Source organism: Oryctolagus cuniculus, chromosome 8, assembly GCF_051225735.1.
Source record: "Oryctolagus cuniculus isolate XC-2025 breed Fujian yellow rabbit chromosome 8, ASM5122573v1, whole genome shotgun sequence".
Lineage (NCBI taxonomy): Eukaryota > Metazoa > Chordata > Mammalia > Lagomorpha > Leporidae > Oryctolagus > Oryctolagus cuniculus.
This window is the reverse complement of record NC_142874.1, coordinates 125922633-125946613: the sequence shown is the minus strand read 5'-3', so window position 1 is coordinate 125946613 and position 23981 is coordinate 125922633. Positions and strand designations below refer to the sequence as shown.

The window sequence follows — 23981 nt, the reverse complement described above, 5'->3', positions numbered from 1 at the left end:
CAAAGCAAAAGAAACAAACAATAAAATAACATCCAACAGAATGGGAAAAATATTTGCAAGGCACCTGACAACAGATTAATATTCCAAATACTTCAGCATCTTAACAACAGAAAAAAATCAATCCAGTTGAGTAATGGACAAAAGACTTCAATAGACAGTTTTCAAAAGAAGAAATACAAATGGCCAACAAATATATGAAATAAAGGCTCAACATCACTAAACAGCAGGGAAATGCAAACCAGTCATAATGAGATATCACCTCACCCCTGTCAGAATGGCTAAAATAAAAAAGACAGAGAGTAGAAATATTGGCCAATGTAGATAAAGGGAAACATATACACTGTTGGTGTACGTAAATTAGTGCCACTACTGTGGAAAATAGCCTGAGGATTTAAAAAATGAAATACATTTGCCATATGATCTACCAATCCCACTACTGAGTATATACCCCAAAGAACACAATGTATCAAGGAGATACCTGCACTACCATGTTTGTATCAGCAATGTTCATAATAGCCAAAATTTGAAATTAACCAAGGTTGTCATCATCAGTTGAATGGATAAAAATATGTGGTATATATACACAATGCAATATTATTCAGCTACAAAAAAAGAATGAAATTCTACCATTTGAAGCAAAATTGACATAATTGGAGGACATCATGTTGAGTGAAATAATCATAATGTGAAAAAAATGCTTCATGTTCTCCCATTATATATGAGAGATAAAATTCTATGACCCAAGTGTTTGGGACCCTGCACAGGTATGGGAGACCTGGGAGAACTCACTGCTCCCAGCCTTGATCAACTTAGCTATGGTCCTTGCAGCCATATGGGGAATGAATAAGAAGATGGAAGATATTTCTCTGTCTCTCCCTCTCTCTCTCTGTGACATTACCTATCAAATAAATAAATAATATCTTTTAAAATAAAGGAAATGCATGAGATAAACACTTAAAGTTTTTTAACTAAGGGAGCAGCTATTGTCCTGTTTAAGTGAGTGCTTCATGCTCTCTTCTATGATTAAGTTATTCATCCAGGACTAAAGTAATGACCTGAGTGTTTAAATCAACTGTGCTAAGTAAGAGATTTTAGAGCAGTTCCCACAGCAGTGGCAAGGGAGGTGACTTACCTCTGCAATCTCCATGACAGTGAAGTAGAGAAAATTATGTGCAGCTGATCCCCATTTCTTAGATAACATATTTCAAAGGACTTGATTTGTAAAAACTTTGATTAAATATAATTCACATACATACAATGCATCAATTCAAAGTGTATAACTCATTGTTTCATAGAATATTCACATGAATGTGTAAGTACCATCACTATCAATTTTTGAACATCTTGTTATCCCAAAAGCAGTTCTGTACCCATTCTTTCCTATGCTCCTCTCCCCACTACAGTTTTTGATTCTTTCTTCCCTAGGCAATTACTAATTTATGTTTCAATTGATTCACCTATTTGGCCATTTCTTGTAAATTAAGTTATATAGCACATGAGGCAGCAGCATTGGAGCACTCCTCTTTGAGTGACATCCTACTCAAGGAGCCAATAGCTAACCTATAGTCTTAGTTTCTTTTTTTTTGACAGGCAGAGTGGACAGTGAGAGAGAGAGAGAGACGGAGAAAAAGGTCTTCCTTTTGCCGTTGGTTCACCCTCCAATGGCTGCCGCGGCTGGCGCGCTGCGGCCAATGCACCACGCTGATCCGAAGGCAGGAGCCAGGTGCTTCTCCTGGTCTCCCATGGGGTGCAGGGCCCAAGCACTTAGGCCATCCTCCACTGCACTCCCTGGCTACAGCAGAGAGCTGGCCTGGAAGAGGGCCAACCAGGACAGAATCCGGCGCCCCGACCGGGACTACAACCCGGTGTGCCGACGCTGAAAGGCGGAGGATTAGCCTAGTGAGCCGCGGCGCCGGCCGTCTTAGTTTCTTCCATCAGGGAATCCCCAGTCTTTGAGTGACGATAATGGACATCAGTGGGCAAGGACTGTTGGGAATTAGAATTATCAAGGCTCTATGCCTGATTAGAATCCCTCCTGGTTACAGGAATATTATGCAATGAAAGAAAGGAGATTCTTCTTTCTCACACTTCTCTAGAATTAGCTTTTGAACACAGAGCAGGGCTGGTGTGAGAAAGGTAGGCTCCAAACCCTCTATTGGGTAACAGTGGCTGTAGCTGATATCATAATATTCAAGTGGGAGCTCTGGGGAGAAATAGCCCATTGGTCTAGGCTGCACTCACATGCCATGGACTTCTGTGATTCTGACCAGGAAACTGGAAAAGGAAACAGCTAAGATATTAAATGCCACAGGCTCTCACTGGTTTTTATTTGTTTTGTTTTATCAAGACTTGAATCCATCTCTTCTCCCCATCCCTGCCTCTCTTTTAAAGATTTATTTATTTATTTGAAAGTCAGAGTTACACAGTGATAAGGAGAGGCAGAGAGAGAGGTCTTCCATCCATTGGTGCACTCCTCAATTGGCTGCAACAGCCAGGGCTGCACCTATCCGAAGATAGGAATCAGGAGCCTCCTCTGGGTCTCCCACACGGGTACAAGGGCCCAAGGACTTGGGCCATCTCCTACTGCTTTCCTAGACCACAGCAGAGAGCTGGATCATAAGTGGAGCAGCTGGGACTTGAACCAACACCCAAATGGGATGACAGCACTGGAGGAGGTGGCTTTATCTAGTATGCCACAGCGCTGGCCCCACTCTGTTTCTCTTTCTTTCTATTTATTTATTTATTTTTATTTAGACAGGCAGTGTGGACAGTGAGAGAGAGAGACAGAGAGAAAGGTCTTCCTTTGCCGTTGGTTCACCCTCCAATGGCCGCTGTGGACGGCGCGCTGCGGCCGGCACATTGCACTGATCCGAAGCCAGAAGCCAGGTTCTTCTCCTGGTCTCCCATGAGGGTGCAAGGCCCAAGGACTTGGGCCATCCTCCACTGCACTCCCGGGCCAGAGCAGAGAGCTGGACTGAAAGAAGGGCAACCGGGACAGGATCCGGCGCCCCGACCGGGACTAGAACCTGGTGTGCTGACACCACTAGTGGAGGATTAGCCTATTGAGCCGTGGCACCGGCTCTCTCTCTCTCTTGCTTAGCACTATGTCCTTAAGAAAATTTGCAGAAATTGTATCATCGTGTTTTTAAATAATTTTTACTAATTATTCTTGTTTTGCTGTAGATCTGGTCCATGGGCATGCTCTTGCTGCCATATCAGTAGTGGCTTTTTCTTGTCAACTTTCTGTCTAGTTATATAAAAATTGTATATATTTAGGTTTTTAAAAGTATTGAAATTTTCAATAATTTCTCAAATAAATTCATTCATAGATCTTTAAAATAAGCAATAGATGTCTTAAAAACATGCCCCAAGTAGATCTATTAGATCATATGTCAGATACAGGCCAATTCAAGTATTCTGATTGATACTAACTGATCATTCATATAATATAATATCTTAAAGCTTGCTCTCAATATTTGATCAGTTCAGAGAGGGAAGAGATGTGCAATTCGGGACATGCTCAAGCTGACTTACCTCAAACGGTAGAGTTAGAAACATACCAGGGGATTCCAATTCAATCCCATCAAGGTGGCATGTACCAATGCCATCTCACTAGTCCCAGTGATCAATTTCTGTTCACAATTGATCACAATGATAGGACTAAGAACCAAAGGGATCACATAAACAAGAATAGTGTCTGCAAATACTAGCTGATAGAATCAAAAAGGGAGAGAATGATCCGACATGGGAAGTGAGATACACAGCAGACCCATAGAATGGCAAATATCCTAACAGCACTCTGGCCTCATAATCAGCCCTTAAGGCAAGCAGATCCGGCTGAAAAGCCCATGAGAGTATTTCAGGCATGGAAAGCCAAGACACTTTGGCAAAAAAAAAAAAAAAAAAAAAAAAAACCTAAATGAAAGATCTCCGTGAGTGAGATCCCAGTGGAAAGAATGGGTCATCAAAGAAGGAGGTACCTTTCTCTGAAGGGAGGAGAGAACTTCCACTTTGACCATGGCCTTGTCTAAATATGATCAGAGTCAGTGAACTCAGGGGGTTTCCATAGCCTTGGCAGCTCATGACAAGAGACTAGGGTGATTACTGATGTCATAAACAAGAGTGTCAATTTGTTAAGTCAACAACAGGAGTCACTGTGCACTTACTCCTCATGTAGGATCTCTGTCCTTAATGTGCTGTACATTGAGATTTAATGCTATAACTAGTACTCAAACAGTATTTTACACTTGGTGTTTCTATGTGGGTTCAAACTGTTGAAATCTTTGCTTAATGTATGCTAAACTGATCTTCTGTATATAAAGAGAATTGAAAATGCATCTTGATGTGAATGGAAGGGGAGAGGGAGTGGGAAAGGGGAGGGTTGCGGGTTGGAGGGACGTTATGGGGGGGAAGCCATTGTATTCCATAAGCTGTACTTTGGAAATTTATATTCATTAAATAAAAGTTTAAAAAAAATATTTGATCAGTTCATTTTTAATTTGAGTATTACACAAAGTCTTAAATTATCCTGATTGATTAATTTCAAACATTCTAGAATACTGATAAAATATTAAAACAAATTACATGCAATTATATTTGGATATTTTTACTATATATGTTGTTTTTCCATATTATAATTTTTAAAGTATATGTAAAATGCCCTAATGAACAGGAATAACTCAATACTACTGGGATCTATTTCTTGCCTACTAGACTTTGTTATGCACATTAAAGATTGCATTTAACACAAGTGCTTTTTACCATTAATATGGTATCTAGCAATACCATGGTTGAGGAAAAATAGGAATATGTAGACACAAAATTATAGCTTATTTATTCTGGCTGTTCACCAAGGGAGTTGATGTTATTTATGAAGAAATAAATATGATATGTATATGTTGTCTCATTTAACATGTGAAGCTGATGTTGAGTTTTCAAATTTGCCACTATAGCATTAATTATGTTTTATATTATTTAACATATATGTATAGATATTGAGATTAATATAAAATGATGTCTAAAGAGAAGGGAAAATGTAATACCTAGAGAAGATGGTCTTTTCCCTATAAATGTACTTCTGATTTTAAAGGTTTATTTTGCATTTTAATTGAAATATTATAAGGTATATACAGATGAATTAAAATATCATATTATGATATAGATATACACATCATATGATACATTTCAACTTATTAAATTATCATGTATATCACCCCATATACTTATTTTTGGAGGAGTGACATATAAAATGTATTCTTAGTAAATCCAAACACACATGATTACTAATTATAGTCACCGTTCTATACAAATTGATCCCTAAAATGTATTCTTTTTACCTATCTGAAATTTTATACCCTTTACTAACTTCATACCCTTTGACTAATGTGTCTCCATTCTACTCTTTGAATCTACCGGTAGGGAAGTTCTAGAAGAGAACCATGAATGGGATCATGCGGTCTTTGTCTTTCTGTGCCTAAGTTACTTCATTAGGATAATGTCCTCTAGTTCTTCCACGTTGTTACAAGTGACAGAATTTCATTCTGTTTTTTCTTAAATTTTTATTATTTTATTATTTTTGAAGATTTATTTATTTGAAAGGCACAGTTACTGAAAATAGATCTTTGTAAATGAAGGGTGGGAGTAGGAGAGGGAGGAAGAAGTGTGGGAGCGTGGGTGGGAGGGAGGGTAAGGTGAGAAGTACCACCATGTTCTTAAACCTGTATATATGAAATATATGAAACTTGTATACCTTAAATAAAAATTGAAAAATAAAAGGCAGAGTTACAAATAGATGGATAGATAGATAGATAGATAGATAGATAGAGATAGAGCTAGAGAGAGATCTTCCAACCACTGGTTCATATGGGATGTCAGCTTTGAGTAACACTAGCCCCTTACATACTCAGCTTTAAGATGGTAAAAACTCCAGTGTTTCAGGGGGCAACCAGCTAAGGATAGCATCACAGGAAGTGAAAATAATTGACTGGAGAAGACAGTGAGCAGTTAGCTTTGTCAAGCACCCTCCAATAAAGAAGTGGGCAAGGTATGTCAGGTAGAAATCAACTGTTCTTCATTCTGTTTTTAAGACTGAACTATGTTCTACAGTGTGTTTCAATCTGTTTGATTTTTGTAAACTTTGTTTTCTTTATAACTGATTAAGCCAATTCCAAAGTTCATATTATCTGGCCTAGAATTTTTGATTAATTTTTAACAATTTACATGACCTTAACTGATCTCATGTTTTTTTTAATCACTCTGAGTGCCTGTTTTCCTGACTTGGGAATTTATTTTTCTAAAAATCACAAATTCAACTTTTGTATCTTTTCCACCCTTGTCATTAGAAAAATATAGAAAATCAGTGCAACATGTAAACAAATGACATAAATTGATCATAAACATAAAATGATGATCAATCAGTACTAAAGGATATATTTAAGGATCACAAGCAAACTTTTAGTTACTATGTTTGTATTATTTATCTTTAACCCACTTTACATTCTACATGTAATTAATTTAGAAAATAATTTGTTAGTTGCATAGATGGGCTCAGCTATATATTATTTCCAAAGTTAAGTTTAAATTCATTCGAAATTTGTATTCAATCTCTGTTATTCCACATTCCTGCCTTTGAATAGAAAACTTATTCTGTGAAATAATTACTGTATACCTTCAAATCTTTGCAATTATATAGATATATAGTTCCAGGAAGACTAAAGGACCTTTAATATTTTGTTTAAAAATATTTTTTCTGAAGTAGATTATAATGAATCTCTGTCTCAATATATAAAGAAAGAATTAAATAATCAGTAAGTAAAAGCATCAAGACATTTCTAAGGGAATTTTCATTAAATTAAAAGAAACCTCCCAACTATAATCTAAAGGCCAGGAGAGAACCTGATGAAATAGTGAAAGTCAGGAAAGAAAAACAAATGCAGCCAAAGCTCTCCTTCGTAAGTGGAGAAGAAATAGATCTCATAGTATGAGCAAAACTGAAGAAATAAATTGTGTAATACCTGACCCTGCAAGAAATGCCTGAGAGTCCTACCTTTGTATTGAAAGTATTATAGGGCCAGCACTGTGGCTCACTTGGTTAATCCTCCGCCTGTGGCCCCGGTATCCCATATGGGCACCGGTTCTAGTCCTGGTTGCTCCTCTTCTCGTCCAGCTCACTGCTGTGGCCCAGGAAGGCAGTGGAGGATGGCCCAGGTGCTTGGGCCCTGCACCTGAGTGGGAGACCAGGGGGAGGCACCCGGCTCCTGGCTACGAATTGGCACAGCTCTGGCTGTGGCGGCCATTTGGTTGGTGAACCAATGGAAGGAAGACCTTTCGTTCTGTCTCTCTCTCTCTCTCACTGTCTAACTCTGTCAAAAAAAAAAAAAAAGAAAAAGTATTATAAGTACTATCACAAAATCATGAAAAAGTACAAATCTTTTTTTTTTAATTTTAAACTTTAATTTTGAGATAATTGCAGATTCACAGTTATAAAAAGTAACACAGAGATATTGTGTGTATATCTTTTACCCACTTTTTCCAAATTGTATTATCTTGCAAACTACAGGGTAACATAGCAACCAAGATATTGATATAGTTCTTAAAATATAGAAGAGTTCCATTGCTACAAGAATAGCTCATATAGTCCTATAAGCCACACCTACTTCCTCTCCCTAAGAATTTATGCTATAGAATGGTTTAACATTCTACATTCCAGTCCTTGCCAGAATCTTAACAGTTGAGAACATGCGCACACACACACACACACACACACACCCAAAACCAGAAAGGAGGAATATCTAGGGAATTAATATTTCTTTTACTTGCTTTTTGGATTTGATTTGCTATATATTCAGTTAAGGTTTTTTTCACATACACGTATTATTGCTAAAGTTCTGTAACTTTTTTTTTCTACTCACTGGTTTTTGTTGTTAGGGTTATGTTTGTCCTAAAAATAAGCTAGAGAGATTTGATCATGCTCTATTTTCTGAAAACATATGTCAATGAGCTGTTATAGTATGAGATACAAGTGAAGCTATTTATGCCTTTAGTTATATGTGGAAAAAGGTTTTAAAAATAATATTTATTTCTTTTTTCTCTTTCATTCTTTCTTTTTTTTTCCTTTGTCAACAAAGCAAGATTTATGCAAGTCAGAAACCTCCTGCCGAAGCAGCAAGAAGGTGGCCTGAGAAACTAGTTCAAGTGGAGTCTTTTAAGCACAATTCAGCAAAAATAAATAAATAAATAAAAAACAAAAACAGAACAGCAGCTAGTAATCAATCAGAAGATGGAGACAAACCCATCAAAAAGCCTGACTTGTAATCCTGTCTAGCTTGATGATAATAAAAAAATAGCTATCAGAATAGTGTGTTTGTTAACTGCTTCTTTCTATTCTCATGATAAACTAAAATGACATTAATTTCTTAATTTCTTATGTGACTATTAAATATTACAGAATTATTAAAATATTTTCCTTTTCTGTCACTTTTCTGAATTTACGCTTACCCAAATTATTTTCATTAAATTCTTTAAGATCCTTTAAAAAATAAAAATGGAGCTGTCCCATGATTCAGCACTCCCAGTATTGGATATATATCCAAAGTAAATGAAATACGTCTTTCAAAAAAAATCTGCATTCTATGTTTAATATAGCACTATATATACTAGACAAGACATGTTATCAAGTTAAGCACTTATCAGGACATGAAAGAATGGATAAAGTGTTATATAAGTATATAATAGTATACTATTCAGGCATAAAAATATTGAAAACTTTTCATTTATGACAACATGAATGAACCCAGAGGACAATGTATTAGTAAAACATGCCAGTGCAGAAAGACAAATGTCACATTTTCTCAAAGACCAAAGGCTACTGCTATCAATATTTAAATAAACAAGGCACAAAAAGACAAACATTACATGATCTTACTTGAAGTTCAAAGGCTATGGTTATCTACATTTACATGCAACATTTAGAGACCTTTCTTGCCAGTTAAAATACATTCTGCATCGTAGGCCTTCAAAATTGTAGACAAGATCAAGTCTTGATTCCATCTACAACTTATATTTCTTTATGATATGAGGGAAGAGTCAATTTAGTTTGTTTCTATTTTTTGTATTTGCAGTATTCAAGGTTTCAAACATTTGGAAATGTCTGTCTGGACAAGCTATGGCAAAGAAAGTAGACATTTTATTGTAACAGAAGAAAAATCCTTTGATTATAACCTAGAGAGAGTGATCAGACCATGCTGAGCCCAATCTTTCTTTCTAAACAAAAGGAAACTTTTCTTTCCTTTATTTTGCGTCTTAGAATTCTAAGGTATTGTTTACTTAAGTAATAACAATAATTCAGGTATACTGAAGACATCTACAAAAATGCCACTTTTGTTCTAAAAAATATTTCTAGAGATTGCATAGTTTGAGATAGAGTACAAATTTAGCCGATGTAAAATTTCTAAACAAAGAAAATTTCCAATGAGAAATTTTTCATACATTGAATGTAATCTCTCACACAGCACAAAGAATTAAACAACATGCAAAGAGACCTGGCCAAAGTGTAGCCTTCTTATACATTGACTGATCCAGAAGCTGTGTTCCCGAAGGTGACCCTAGCCACCAAGCTGAGTATTCACTCAAGAAAACGTGACCTAATGCAGAATTCACTTTATGTGACCGACCTTGCTCAACCATTTGCTGGAATTTTCCACTTACTTACTCATTCTGGAAGTGCCCATTTCTACGTAGACCACTAGTTCATTTTCAGAGAATCCTTCATAACTTCCCCATATTCTCTTTGGTAAACATTTGTTCTCCCTTTAACAACTTTGGTCACATTGTATTAGTTGATACTGGGTTTGATTTATACTGGAGTCTCTCCCTCCTACTGTAGTAAGTGGAACAATATCTGTCTGGCTACTATAACTAGTGTCCAGCTCTCTTTTTTAGACTAGAACTCATAGAAGGGTATCTAAAGATTTATACCAAAAATGAAAAGAAAACATCAGTTTATGTCAACATCAATCCTCTTTGTGTTACAAGTAATCGTAGAGTTATATCAGCACACACATGTGCTGTACAAAAGGCTGGCATGATCCTTGTCAGTAGAAAAAGCAAGCTGGAGTGTTGCTGGGCATTCCGTTGGCATTCTTTAGAGGAAGAGTTCCTGTGTCCTAGCTCTCCTTTCTCTTGCTATGTCCCCAACAACTGGTTCCCAAACAGAGATTTTGGCACAACATGTGAGGGACTACTCACCACGCCTTGCACAGGTTATAGACAGGGGGTCATTTCATCTCCTGGATACCCTGGTGAGTAATCAACACGGGGAATTCCCTGTCTCTTCCACAACAGAGACACGAGGCTGATCTGCATTATCTCCTTATAACAGCAGGACATCTGTCAGAAAAGGTGATTGGGCACTTGTTGCAGGAAATTGGTAATCGCTGCCCTTGGTACTCTGATGAAGGCACTTTAATATAACTGATTGGGAAAAAAAAATCAAAGAAAAAGTTACCTCAGGAGCCTGGGGCTCCTGTTCCAGTTTTACATGCGCGGCATCTCTTCCAGGACGCCATTAATAAGGTTGAGAGCCTCTTGGCGGCTCTCCCTGGCCAGCAGTCAATGGGCTGGTCCCCACCACCTCATGATGAGACCTCTGTGCTTTCTGTGCCTCCTGTTGTGATGGTGGTGTCTGAGCCCCCTTTCATTTGTGTCAGCGGTACAAGGTACATTTCAGAAAGCCAAGGAGCAAGGATAATTGCTAATGTTAACTGTATGTCCTGTTGTTTGACCTCAAATTGCAGCTCTTCAGTATGAATATCTTCTCTACAATGCTTATACAGAGTTAGAAAGAGCTTAACAGACTACGGGATGCAGAGTTACTATACAGAGAGCCTATTGGAGGGAACTGGGGAAGAATATGAGATTGTACCCTGGGATTTTCCTGGAATTGGAAAATTCTCATTAAAATTTTGCTTACCGCAGCCCAGTGTAGTGTTTGGGCTCAGGAATATGGAGATCTGGGCTCTGTACAAGCCATAGATAATTTAAATAGCAATGTATTTATCAATCTGGAGCAGTTGTTAGGAAAGGGAGCTTATTCAAGATCTTGGTCAGCAAGTTGCTTATCCTGGAGGGGAAGCATATGTGCAAATTTCAAACATTGCATTAAAGGCTTGGGAAAAGATTCCTGATGTTAAAGATCCTTCTACTTCCTTTTCTGCAGCTCATCAGGGGATGATTGAAGGCTACATGTCCTTTACAGGCAGGCTAGAAAAAAAACTACTGGATGTCAAGTACATAATCAGGAAGTAACAAAAGTATCATTAAAACAAATGGCTTATGAAAATGCTAACTACAACTGCAAAAATATATTAAAAGCGGTCTGCATTAAGCCTGAAACTACCATTGCAGAAATGATCGAATTATGTCAAAATATATGGACCAAAACTTACAAAACTAACTTACTGGCTGCTGCTCTTAAGGCTCCTGATAAAAAATGTTGTGGCTGTGGAAAGCAAGGTCATCTTAAAAGAAACTTTTGGTCATTACCAAATCAGTTTGACCTTCAAAAAAGTGTCCACAGTGCCAAAAAGGATATCACTGAGCTGATCAGTGTTGTTTGTCCCTTCGGGAAACTTGAAGTCTGGCCAACCCTCAGGCCAAACACAACAGAGGATGTTAACTGTCCAACAACTCAATCCCCTCCCACAACCCTCCAATAGTCCTTTTATACTACTGCCCACAGTGCCAGAATAGATTTGTATATTCAGAGCCAATTTCTCTTGAAGTGCCTGGAGCTGTTTATAAATTTTCTACACAATTAACAGGCCCCTTACCTGCAAAGTCCACGGGACTAGTTTTGCCAACATCCCAAGCCTATAAAAAAGACATTTCCATCATTCCCAGAGTAATAGATGCTTATTATACAGGGATTATTTATGTTCAATTGTAGTTAGACTTACCCCAAGAACTTCCCTCTCAAACTTCTGTGGCTCAGCTACTTGTTCTTCCATTTATTTCTACCTCTAGTAATGAAGTTTTGCAGGGAGACCAAGGCTTTGGAGCTCTGCTAGTGGCTGCCTTACTCAAATTTCTTTTTTTTTCTATGTTAAGATAAAAGCAAAACTTCATTTTTTAACAAGATAGGCAGCTCCACCAGTGTTAACATTTCCCAGTCTCTCCAGCTCTGCTCCCTGCCCCTGTGGTTTGTGCCCCACAGTGGAATATCTTGTCACACCACTGATTGAAGCAAAAACACAACAGCACAAGTGCTGCCACTTCACCCAAAAGTGGTGTTTTTGGCTCTGCTCCTTCTGGACAGCTCAGTGGGTCATTAGCAAAAGGCCCACTGAGTACTTTTAAAAGGGAAAACTCAAATTTCTAGTAATCATCCTCAAGTGATTATACATATTGATTCCCAGGAGTTTTCTGAGTTAATTGATACTGGGCTGATGTCTTTGTTATTCCTTTACAACAATGACTTGCTTCGTGGCCTTCAATTTCTGCTGACGCCTTGTAGGAAATTAGTAGTAACTCCCAAACCCAACAGAGTCATAGTGGCTTGCTTGTTACAACCCAACTGATCATCGTCTTCTTGTTCATATCCATTCTTGTATTCTTCCTTATTCCCTTTCCTATCTGGAGATGAGAACTTCTACAACTTCAAACCACAATTCACACAAATTTATATAAGGGGTCTCCACTTGTACACACCCTCAACATACCACTCTCCCCTTGACATGGCTGCCCTGCTAGCTCAGTTGGTAGAACTTGAGGATCTTTTTTTTTTTTTTTTTTTTTTTTTTGACAGGCAGAGTTAGACAGTGAGAGAGAGAGACAGAGAGAAAGGTCTTCCTTTTTCCATTGGTTCACCCCCCAGGTGGCCGCCATGGCCGGTATGTTGCTGCTGGCATGCCGTGCTGATCCGAAGCCAGGAGCCAGTTGCTTCTCCTGGTCTCCCATGTGGGTTCAGGGCTCAAGGACTTGGGCCATCCTCCACTGCACTCCTGGGCCACAGCAGAGAGCTGAACTGGAAGAGGAGCAGCCTGGACAGAATCTGGTGCCCCGACCGGGACTAGAACTCTGGGGTGCCGGCGCCGCAGGCAGAGGATTAGCCTATTGAGCCACGTGCCTGCCTATAACCTGAGACTCTTAAGCTCAGAAGCATGGGTTTGAGCCCCACATTGACATAAACAGTTAAAGAAATGGGGAAACAACCAGGGACAAATTAATCAAACAATGTCCGTTTCTTTATTTACACTTACTCATTTATCTTACCCTTCAGGCAACTTTGAGGCTACTGAAGCCCCAGTGAGAAAACATTTCACCCCCACAGGATGCACCACATCCATTACCATTTTGTAAAGAACCCCTTGATCCAAGTTTTCCAAGGGAAAGCACCAGAACCACTACTAATGTGGGGGTGAGGCTATGCTTCTGTTCTCTCCCACAGGACTGGTGGGCATTCCTAATCACTGGGTTTGCCCTGCAAAGCTTCATGAGTTGGCTTCAAGGCCTTTAGAACCCAATCTCTCAGTTCCACCTCAGGTTGAGGAAGGAAAGATGGTACCTTGACACTGGAGATTTCCTCACCCCAAGAGACCACAGGTTACTTGGGGAGACATCGAGTCATGAATTGCCTCAACTCATTGATTACTTCAACAAGAACACCAGAAAGAACCCCCTAAGACTCTCCTGATATCCATAATGGCCCAACTAACAACGAACTCATTACTGTTACTGTGTTGCCTTATGTTAGACAAATCTACCATATGACACAAGTTTTTTGTTGTTGCCTTATGTTAGACAAAATTTTACTTATGGTTGTCTTGTCATGACTTCATTGACCCTGATACACTGCTTCTTTTAGTGCATTCCATTTTTTAAAAAATATTTTATTTATTTATTTGAGAGGTAGAGTTATAGAGAGTGAGAAGAAGAGACAGAGAAAAATGTCTGCCATCCATTGGTTCACTCCCCAGATGGCCACAATGGCCATGATGGTCAAGGAACTGGGTTCATTACACACTTGAGAGATCCATAGTGGACTTCTGTCTCCTGGCTCTGGCCCCTCAACCCTGATTGACATTTGGGGAGTGAAACAGCAAACGGATTCTCTAAATCACTGTTAGTCATTTCTCTCTCTCTCTCTCTCTCTTTCTCTCTCCCCTCCTCCCTCCATCCTTCCTTCCCTCTCTCTGCATGCGTGTGTGTGTGTGTGTTTGTATTTCAAATAATAATAACAAGTAGAAATAATACAACTGAGGGACCAGCATTATATTTAATGGATGACACCACCATTTGTGATGCCAGCATCTTTTAAGTGAGTGCGAGTTTGGGTATTGACTACTCTTTTTCCAATCCAGCTTCCTGTTAATGTGCTTGGGAAGGCAGTGAATGCTGACCCAAGTACATGTGTTTCTGACACCCATATGGGAGACCTTGATGGCATTTAAGGCTCCTAACTTAGACCTAGCTCAGCCCAAGCTGTTGCAGCTATTTTAGGAATGAGCCAGCAGATAGTAGATCTCTCACTCTCTCTCTCTCTCTCTGACTCTCTCTCTCTCCAACTCCTCCCTCTCCTTCTCTGTCACTCTGTCTTTTCAAAATAAGCATTCTAGAAGTTCTACCTGCTGATCTCAAACCTTTCAGAAAACTGTATTCAATTATATTTGCTAGAGTTTTCTTTGTGGAAAATATTGCAAATGTTTTAGAGAAGAATTTGAACTGTGGGTGCAAAAGACTTAAAATGGCCATGAATAAAGAGATAACATTTCAGCAATTAATAAGTAAAGTCAATTATATTCACAACATGCAGCATTCTACCTAGGCCTTGTGAGGTTTTACCAAACTCTTATCCCACTTCAACCACTGATCCTGTGATACGAGTGGCAGTCTCCAAGATATTTCGCAGTCTTAAAGATATTTGCATTCTTCTTAATGAAGATAATAATCATGATTGACTACACCACATCAGGACAACCATATTTTTATAAGGTCATAGAATCTCTAGAAAACTTACATCAACACACACATAGATAAATATAATTTAAAGTTTAGCATCACTTGAAAATCTGACAAAACTTTCCATATAATCCAAATAATCCTAATTATCTATTATCTTTATAATATGAGAGATATATTCTTTTTTCTAAAGATTTTATTTATTTATTTGAGAGGTAGAGTTACAGATAGTGAGAGGGAAAGACAGGGAGAAAGGTCTTCCTTCCTCTGGTTCACTCCCCAAATGGCCGCAAGGGCCGGAGCTATGCTGAACTGAAGCCAGGAGCCAGAAGCTTCTTCCAGGTCTCCCATGTGGGTGCAGGGGCCCAAGCACTTGAGCCATCCTCCGCTGCTTTCCCAGGCCATAGCAGAGAGCTGGACTGGAAGAGGAGCAGCCAGGACTAAAACCGGTGCCCATATGGGCTGCCGATGCTGCAGGCGGAGGATTAACCTACTGCACAATGGCGCTGGCTCCAGGTATATTCTTAAATAATCCTAAGAGGAACAAATGGAAATCTCAAAATGGAAATAATTAAGGTAGAGCTTTGATTCTGAAAAAATGTCAAAAGTTTTAAATCACTTGATTACTGTGAATAATAGCCAAAATATAGAATTAATTAATGCATCTAAAATGTGGTATATACAAATAATGAATTATTATTCAGCTATAACTAATAATGAAATTCTATTTTTTACATCAATATGGTTAAACTGGAGGTTGTAAGTTTGAAAGATATTAGCTGTACACAGAAAAACTACCATATGTTCTCCCTTATATGTGGCATCTAAAATGTCAAAACAAAACATTAAAACAAATAAAAAAGAAAAAAAGCTCTGTAAAAAATAGGATCTTTAACCATTGTGAAATAAGTCATTCATTTTATCAGGATTAGAGTTAAAGATGAAATATAACCAGAGTTACAACATGATCTTTGAAATATTTTCAAAACAACGCTGCCGGAGGCAAGATGGCGGAATAGGAAGGGAGCACACTGATAGTCCGGGGAGAGACAGTTTAATAAAAGTGGAGATACTGCAGGTTCAAGGAAGAGTAGGGGAGGAAACAGCACAAGAAACTCTCCTGGAACGCATGATTCACAGTGGACCTGCGTGGAGAGTGTGGGAGCCCACAGTTCGGGACACCAGCAGCAGACTCAACACACCAGCGCTGGAACACGAGGTGAGCCGAACCTCAATAGCCTGAGACACGGGCAGGCAAGCGGAGAGAGGAGACTAGAGGGAACGACCCCCCCCGGGGGGGGGGAGTTCACCAGGCTAACTGGAAGAGAGAGAGAGAGAAAAAAAAAAGGTGACTGGTACGGACACGGGTTTCTCTCTCTCCGCTCACCTCTCAAGGGCGAGCAAGACAAAGAGCAGGCGCCATCTTGGACATACGTCATAAGCAGAGCGACCTCAGGTCTGCACCGGCCCTGAGCCTAGCAAAAAAACCTGACTCTGGGCGGGGTGAATTAACAGGAGATTAGGACCTAGTAAATTTGTGGTGCTACTGAACTGAGACTGTGAAAAAAGAGACGGTGGGGGAGAGAACTCACGGAATTCACATGAGTACTCTCCAGAGACGCTACAATTCCATAACTTTAGCAACCCAGTGGGAGACTGAAGGAGAATTTGAGCCCACTCTGAGGGCAGAACAGATTCCCTGTGTGGTCCTTGGGAAAGAGCTTCTGATCTCTGGCTCCTGTGGGTATATCATTTGCCTGCTAACTACCTCCAACTTCGTTCAGCTGTGCGGAATTTCTTACCTTTTGAATCAAAAAAAGAAACAAAGAGAGAGAGAGAGATCTATCACGCCTAACCTGGGAGTGTCACATTTGACACACCAAACAGAGCTCTCAGGCCACACCCATCTCAAGTCTCTAAGGCTCCATCAAAAACAGATAGTCCACTTAATCTAGAGTCATAGTATAACAAGAAAAAGCACCACAGTGAAGAAACCAAATATCTCCAATATGCCAAATAACAAACGCAAAAACTGAGATAATAGAAACAAGGAAGTCACCATGATGCCCCCAAATGAAAAAGACACCCCAATTCAAGATTATGAAGATGATGAGATAGAAGAAATGCAAGAAGCAGATCTCAAAAAATTGATAAGAACATTAAGAAGTTCTCAAAAACAAATTCTTGAACTACAGAAATCCTTAATGGACAAGATAGAAAATCTCTCTCGTGAAAATGAAATATTAAGGAGGAATCAAAATGAAACAAACAACTAGTACAACAGGAAACTGTGATAGTGACGAGAAATCATAATGAAGTGAAGAATTCAATAGATCAAATGAAAAACACAATAGAGAGCCTTACAAACAGAATGGGTGAAGCAGAAGAGAGAATATCGGACTTAGAAGACAGAGAACAGGAAAGGATACAGTCAGACCAAAGAAAAGAAGAGGAAATTAGAAATCTAAAACATATTGTCAGGAATCTTCAGGATACTATTAAAAAACCCAACATTCAGGTTCTAGGAGTTCCTGAAGGCATGGAGGGGGAGAAAGGATTAGAAGGCCTTTTTAGTGAGATATTAGCAGAAAATTTCCCAGGTTTGGAGAAGGACAGAGAAATTCTAGTACAGGAAGCTCACAGAACCCCTAATAAACACGACCAAAAGAGATCCTCACCACGACACGTTGTAATTAAACTCTCCACAGTGAAACATAAAGAAAAGATCCTAAAATGTGCAAGAGAGAAACGTCAAATTACTCTCAGAGGATCTCCAATCAGACTCACAGCTGACTTCTCATCAGAAACTCTACAAGCTAGGAGGGAATGGCGAGATGTAGCCCAGGTACTAAGAGAGAACCACTGCCAGCCCAGAATATTATATCCTGCAAAGCTATCATTTGTGAATGAAGGTGAAATGAAGACTTTTCACAACAAACAGAAATTGAAAGAATTTGTTGCCACTCGTCCAACCCTGCAAAAGATGCTTAAAGATGTGTTACACACAGAAACACAGAAACACGGTCTTCAATATGAAAGAAGGTAAAGGAAGGAAACCTCACAGCAAAAGATCACAGGAAATTCAAAGCATATATTAGAACTTATCTTTGGCAAATGGCAGGGTAAAGTTACCACTTATCATTAGTCACATTGAACGTTAATGGCCTGAACTGTCCAGTTAAAAGACACAGATTGGCTGATTGGGTTAAGGAACAAAACCCATCTAGTTGCTGCTTACAAGAAACACATCTTTCCAACAAAGATCCATACAGACTGAAAGTGAAAGGCTGCAAAAATATATACCATGCCAACAGAAATGAAAAAAGAGCGGGCGTAGCCATCTTAATATCGCACAACATAAACTTTACCATAAAAACTGTTAAGAGAGACAAAGAGGGACACTATATAATGATTAAGGGATCAATACAACAAGAAGATATAACAATTATCAATGTATATGCACCTAACTACAGGGCACCGGTTTATCTAAAAGATTTGTTAACGGACTTAAAAGGAGACTTAGACCCCAATACAATAGTACTGGGGGACTTCAATACTCCACTCTCAGAAATAGACAGATCAACAGGACAGAAGATCAACAAGGATACAGTAGATTTAAATGACACTATAGCCCAAATGGATCTAACAGATATATACAGAACTTTCAATCCTACAGCTAAAGATTTTACATTCTTCTCAGCAGTACATGGAACCTTCTCTAGGATTGACCACATACTAGGCGATGAACAAGTCTCAGCAAATTCAAAAGAATTAGAATCATACCATGCAGCTTCTCAGGCCGTGAAGGAATGAAGTTGGAAATTAGCAACTCAGGAATCCCTAGAGCATACACAAACACATGGAGATTGAACAACATGCTCCTGAATGAACAATGGGTCATAGAAGACATTAAAAGAGAAATCAAAAATTTTCTGGAAGTAAATGAGGATAACAGCACAGCATACCAAAACTTATGGGACGCAGCAAAAGCAGTGATAAGAGGAAAGTTTATATCAATAGGTGCCTACATCAAGAAATTGGAAAGGCACCAAATAGATGAGCTTTCAATTCACCTCAAGGATCTAGGAAACCTACAGCAAATCAGACCCAAATCTAGTAGGAGAAGAGAAATAATTAAAATCAGAGAAGAAATCAACAGGATTGAATCAAGAAAAACATTACAAAAAATCAGCCAAACGAGGAGCTGGTTTTTTGAAAAAATAAACAAAATTGACACCCCATTGGCCCAACTAACTAAAAAAAGAAGAGAAAAGACCCAAATCAATAAAATCAGAGATGAAAAAGGAAACGTAACAACAGACACCACAGAAATAAAAAGAATCATCAGAAATTACTACAAGGACTTGTATGCCAGCAAACAGGGAAACCTATCAGAAATGGATAGTTTCCTGGACACATGCAACCTACCTAAATTGAACTAGGAAGACATCAAAAACCTAAACAGACCCATAACTGAGACAGAAATTGAAACAGTAATAAAGGCCCTCCCAACAAAGAAAAGCCCAGGCCCGGATGGATTCACTGCTGAATTCTACCAGACATTTAAAGAAGAACTGACTCCAATTCTTCTCAAACTATTCAGAACAATCTAAAAAGATGGAGTCCTCCCAAATTCTTTCTATGAAGCCAGCATCACCTTAATTCCTAAGCCAGAAAAAGATGCAGCATTGAAAGAGAATTACAGACCAATATCCCTGATGAACATAGATGCAAAAATCCTCAATAAAATTCTCGCCAACAGAATGCAACAACACATCAGAAAGATCATCCACCCAGACCAAGTGGGATTTATCCCTGGTATGCAGGGATGGTTTAATGTGCGCAAAACAATCAATGTGATACACCACATTAACAGACTGCAGAAGAAAAACCATATGATTATCTCAATAGATGCCGAGAAAGCATTTGATAAAATACAACACCCATTCATGATGAAAACTCTAAGCAAACTGGGTTTGGAAGGAATATTCCTCAATACAATCAAAGCAATCTATGAAAAACCCACAGCCAACATCCTATTGAATGGGGAAAAGTTGGAAGCATTTCCACTGAGATCTGGTACCAGACAGGGATGCCCACTCTCACGACTGCTATTCAATATAGTTCTGGAGGTTCTAGCCAGAGCTATTAGGCAAGAAAAAGAAATTAAAGGGATACAAATTGGGAAGGAAGAACTCAAACTATCCCTCTTTGCAGATGATATGATTCTTTATTTAGGGGACCCAAAGAACTCTACTAAGAGACTATTGGAACTCATAGAAGATTTTGGCAAAGTAGCAGGGTATAAAGTCAATGCACAAAAATCAACAGCCTTTGTATACACAGGCAATGCCATGGCTGAGGAAGAACTTCTAAAATCAATCCCATTCACAATAGCTACAAAAACAATCAAATACCTTGGAATAAACTTAACCAAGGACGTTAAGGATCTCTACGATGAAAATTACAAAACCTTAAAGAAAGAAATAGAAGAGGATACCAAGAAATGGAAAAATCTTCCCTGCTCATGGATTGGAAGAATCAATATCATCAAAATGTCCATTCTCCCAAAAGCAATTTATAGATTCAATGCAATCCCAATCAAGATACCAAAGACCTTCTTCTCAGATCTGGAAAAAATGGTGCTGAAATTTATATGGAGGCACAAGAGACCTCGAATAGCTAAAGCAATCTTGTACAACAAAAACAAAGCCGGAGGCATCACAATACCAGATTTCAGGACATACTACAGGGCAGTTGTAATCAAAACAGCATGGTACTGGTACAGAAACAGATGGATAGACCAATGGAACAGAATTGAAACAGTAGAAATCAATCCAAACATCTACAGCCAACTTATATTTGATCAAGGATCTAAAACCAATTCCTGGAGCAAGGACAGTCTATTCAATAAATGGTGCTGGGAAAACTGGATTTCCACGTGCAGAAGCATGAAGCAAGACCCCTACCTTACACCTTACATAAAAATCCACTCAACATGGATTAAAGACCTAAATCTACAACCTGACACCATCAAGTTATTAGAGAACATTGGAGAAACCCTTCAAGATATTGGCACAGGCAAAGACTTTCTGGAAAAGACCCGGGAGGCACAGGCAGTCAAAGCCAAAATCAACTATTGGGATTGCATCAAATTGAGAAGTTTCTGTACTGTAAAAGAAACAGTCAGGAGAGTGAAGAGACAACCGACAGAATGGGAAAAAATATTTGCATACTATGCAACAGATAAAGGGTTAATAACCAGAATCTACAAAGAGATCAAGAAACTCCACAAAAACAAAACAAACAACCCACTTAAGAGATGGGCCAAGGACCTCAATAGACATTTTTCAAAAGAGGAAATCCAAATGGCCAACAGGCACATGAAAAAATGTTCAAGGTCACTAGCAATGAGGGAAATGCAAATCAAAACCACAATGAGGTTTCACCTCACCCCTGTTAGAATGGCTCACATACAGAAATCTACCAACAATAGATGCTGGCGAGGATGTGGGGAAAAAGGGACACTAACCCACTGTTGGTGGGAATGCAAACTGGTCAAGCCACTATGGAAGTCAGTCTGGAGATTCCTCAGAAACCTGAATATAACCCTACCGTTCGACCCAGCCATCCCACTCCTTGGAATGTACCCAAAGGAATTTAAATTGGCAAACAAAAACGCGGTCTGCACCCTAATGTTTATTGCAGCTCAATTCACAATAGCCAAGACCTGGAACCAACCTAAATGCCCATCAACAGTAGACTGGATAAAGAAATTATGGGATATGTACTCTTTAGAATACTATACCGCAGTAAGAAACAACGAAATCTAGTCATTTGCAACAAAATGGAGGAATCTGGAACACATCATGCTGAGTGAAATAAGCCAATCCCAAAGGGCCAAATACCATATGTTCTCCCTGATCGGTGACAACTGACTGAACACCAAAAAGGAAACCTGATGAAGTGAAATGGACACTATGAGAAACGGTGACTTGATCAGCATAGCCTTGACTGTTAATGAACAACTTAATACATTATCCCTCTTAGTAGTTTTTTTTTTTTGTCAGTTCTACTTAATATGACTGGTTTAATTCTGTAATTAATACACAGTTATTCTTAAGTGTTGAAATTTAACTGAAATGTGATCCCTGTTAAACATAAGAGTGGGGATAAGAGAGGGAAGAGATGTACAATTTGGGACATGCTCAAGCTGACTTGCCCCAAATGGTAGAGTTAGAAACATACCAGGGGACTCCAATTTAATCCCATCAAAGTGGCATGTACCAATGCCATCTCACTAGTCCAAGTGATCAATTTCAGTTCACAGTTGATCAAAATGAAAGGACTAAGAGTCAAAGGGAGCACATAAACAAGTCTAGTACCTACTAATACTAACCGATAGAATAAATAAAGGGGAGAGTGACCCAACATGGGAAGTGAGATACTCAGCAGACTCATAGAATGGCAGATGTCCTGTCCTAAACAGCACTCTGGCCTCAGAATCAGCCCTAAAGGCATTCGGATCTGGCTGAAAAGCCCATGAGAGTATTTCAGGCATGGAAAGCCAAGACACTCTGGAAAAAACAAAACAAAACAAAAAAACACCTAAATGAAAGATCTCTGTGAGTGAGATCCCAGTGGAAAGAACAGGTCTTCAAAGAAGGAGGTACCTTTCTCTGAAGGGAGGAGAGAACCTCCACTTTGACTATGACCTTGTCTAAACAAGATAAGAGTTGGAGAACTCAAGGGGCTTCCATAGCCTTGGAAACTCATGACTGGTGCATAGGGTGATTACTGATGCCATAGACAGGAGTGTCAATTGGTAAAGTCAACAACAGGAGTCACTGTGCACTTACTCCTCATGTAGGATCTCTGTCCTTAATGTGCTGTACATTGAGGCTTAATGCTATAACGAGTACTCAAACAGTATATTTCACTTTGTGTTTCTATGGGGGTGCAAACTGTTGAAATCTTTACTTAATGTGTACTAAACTGATCTGTTCAAAAAAAAAAAAAAAGAAATTAGCAATTCCCAACTTGACTCTCACTGGGATTAAACATGACAATAGGTCTGATCTGATTTTATCATCATTTAAAAAATCATCTATTATTTTTCACTTTATGTTTCTGTGTGGGAGGAAACTGTTGAAATCTTTACTTAATGTATGCTAAACTGATCTTCTGTATATAAAGAGAATTGAAAATGAATCCTCATGTGAATGGAAGGGGAGAGGGAGTGGGAAAGGGGAGGGTTGCGGGTGGGAGGGACGTTATGGGGGGGAAGCCATTGTAATCCATAAGCCGTACTTTGGAAATTTATATTCATTAAATAAAAGTTAAAAAAAATATTTTCAAAACAGGTATTTTATAAAATATCATATTATTTTTTAAGATTCCATTTTCTTAATTAATCATAACCTAATTTATATAGCAAAGGATATAAGAGATTGTTTTCATAAAGTGCATTTTGCTTATCTTGGCCAGCAACGAAAATATAAAGTCATGTTCAAGTAATCACGTTATCTTGTCATCTGGGAATTTTTAGTTTCAAATCATACTAGAGTTAGAATAGGAGAGGAGAAGAACATAAAGGATCATGTAACTGGTATCCTCACTTATGAAAATGTTATGGACTTGATGAGTCCCAGGTTAAAAAATAAATTTTACACTTTATTTTTTCATTTCATTTTAATGAATGTTTTTAAGAATTCTCAAACATGAGGGTATATACATTCATTTCAAGTTCTTTTAAAATCTTTAATAAAATAATCTCAGGAAAAGTCAAAGATTAAATACCAACAAATTCTAAAATATTTTTGACAGATATGAATATGCTAAAATAAATAATAATATGGCTTATAAAAAATCTCCAATATATAAAATATCAAATTCCATTCAGTATAATACTCATCAAATTACTCCATCCTTTCTCTTCAGCTCCAAATGCACACATTTTGCCTATAAAAGAAACAGAACTTTCATAGCCACGTGTGAAACCAAACAGGATCCACCAGTTATTAGCA

At 38.5% G+C, this 23981-nt stretch overlaps 1 protein-coding gene and 1 non-coding gene across 2 annotated transcripts in view; both read right to left on the bottom strand.

The window, feature by feature from the left end:
- The window catches only part of LOC100341030 (UDP-glucuronosyltransferase 2B16-like), a 56863-nt gene extending 49680 nt beyond the window's left edge, over positions 1–7183 (bottom strand). Inside the window, exon 1 of the mRNA XM_089302675.1 lies at positions 7046–7183. The gene's annotated coding sequence lies outside the window, so the exon portion shown is untranslated. The remainder of the gene's footprint in view (positions 1–7045) is intronic.
- A 5035-nt stretch (positions 7184–12218) lies between these two features.
- On the bottom strand, positions 12219–12360 carry LOC127483343 (small nucleolar RNA SNORA21). Its single transcript, XR_007909538.3, has one exon. It is a non-coding gene; the product is annotated as a small nucleolar RNA SNORA21 (small nucleolar RNA).
- Positions 12361–23981: the final 11621 nt, after the last annotated feature.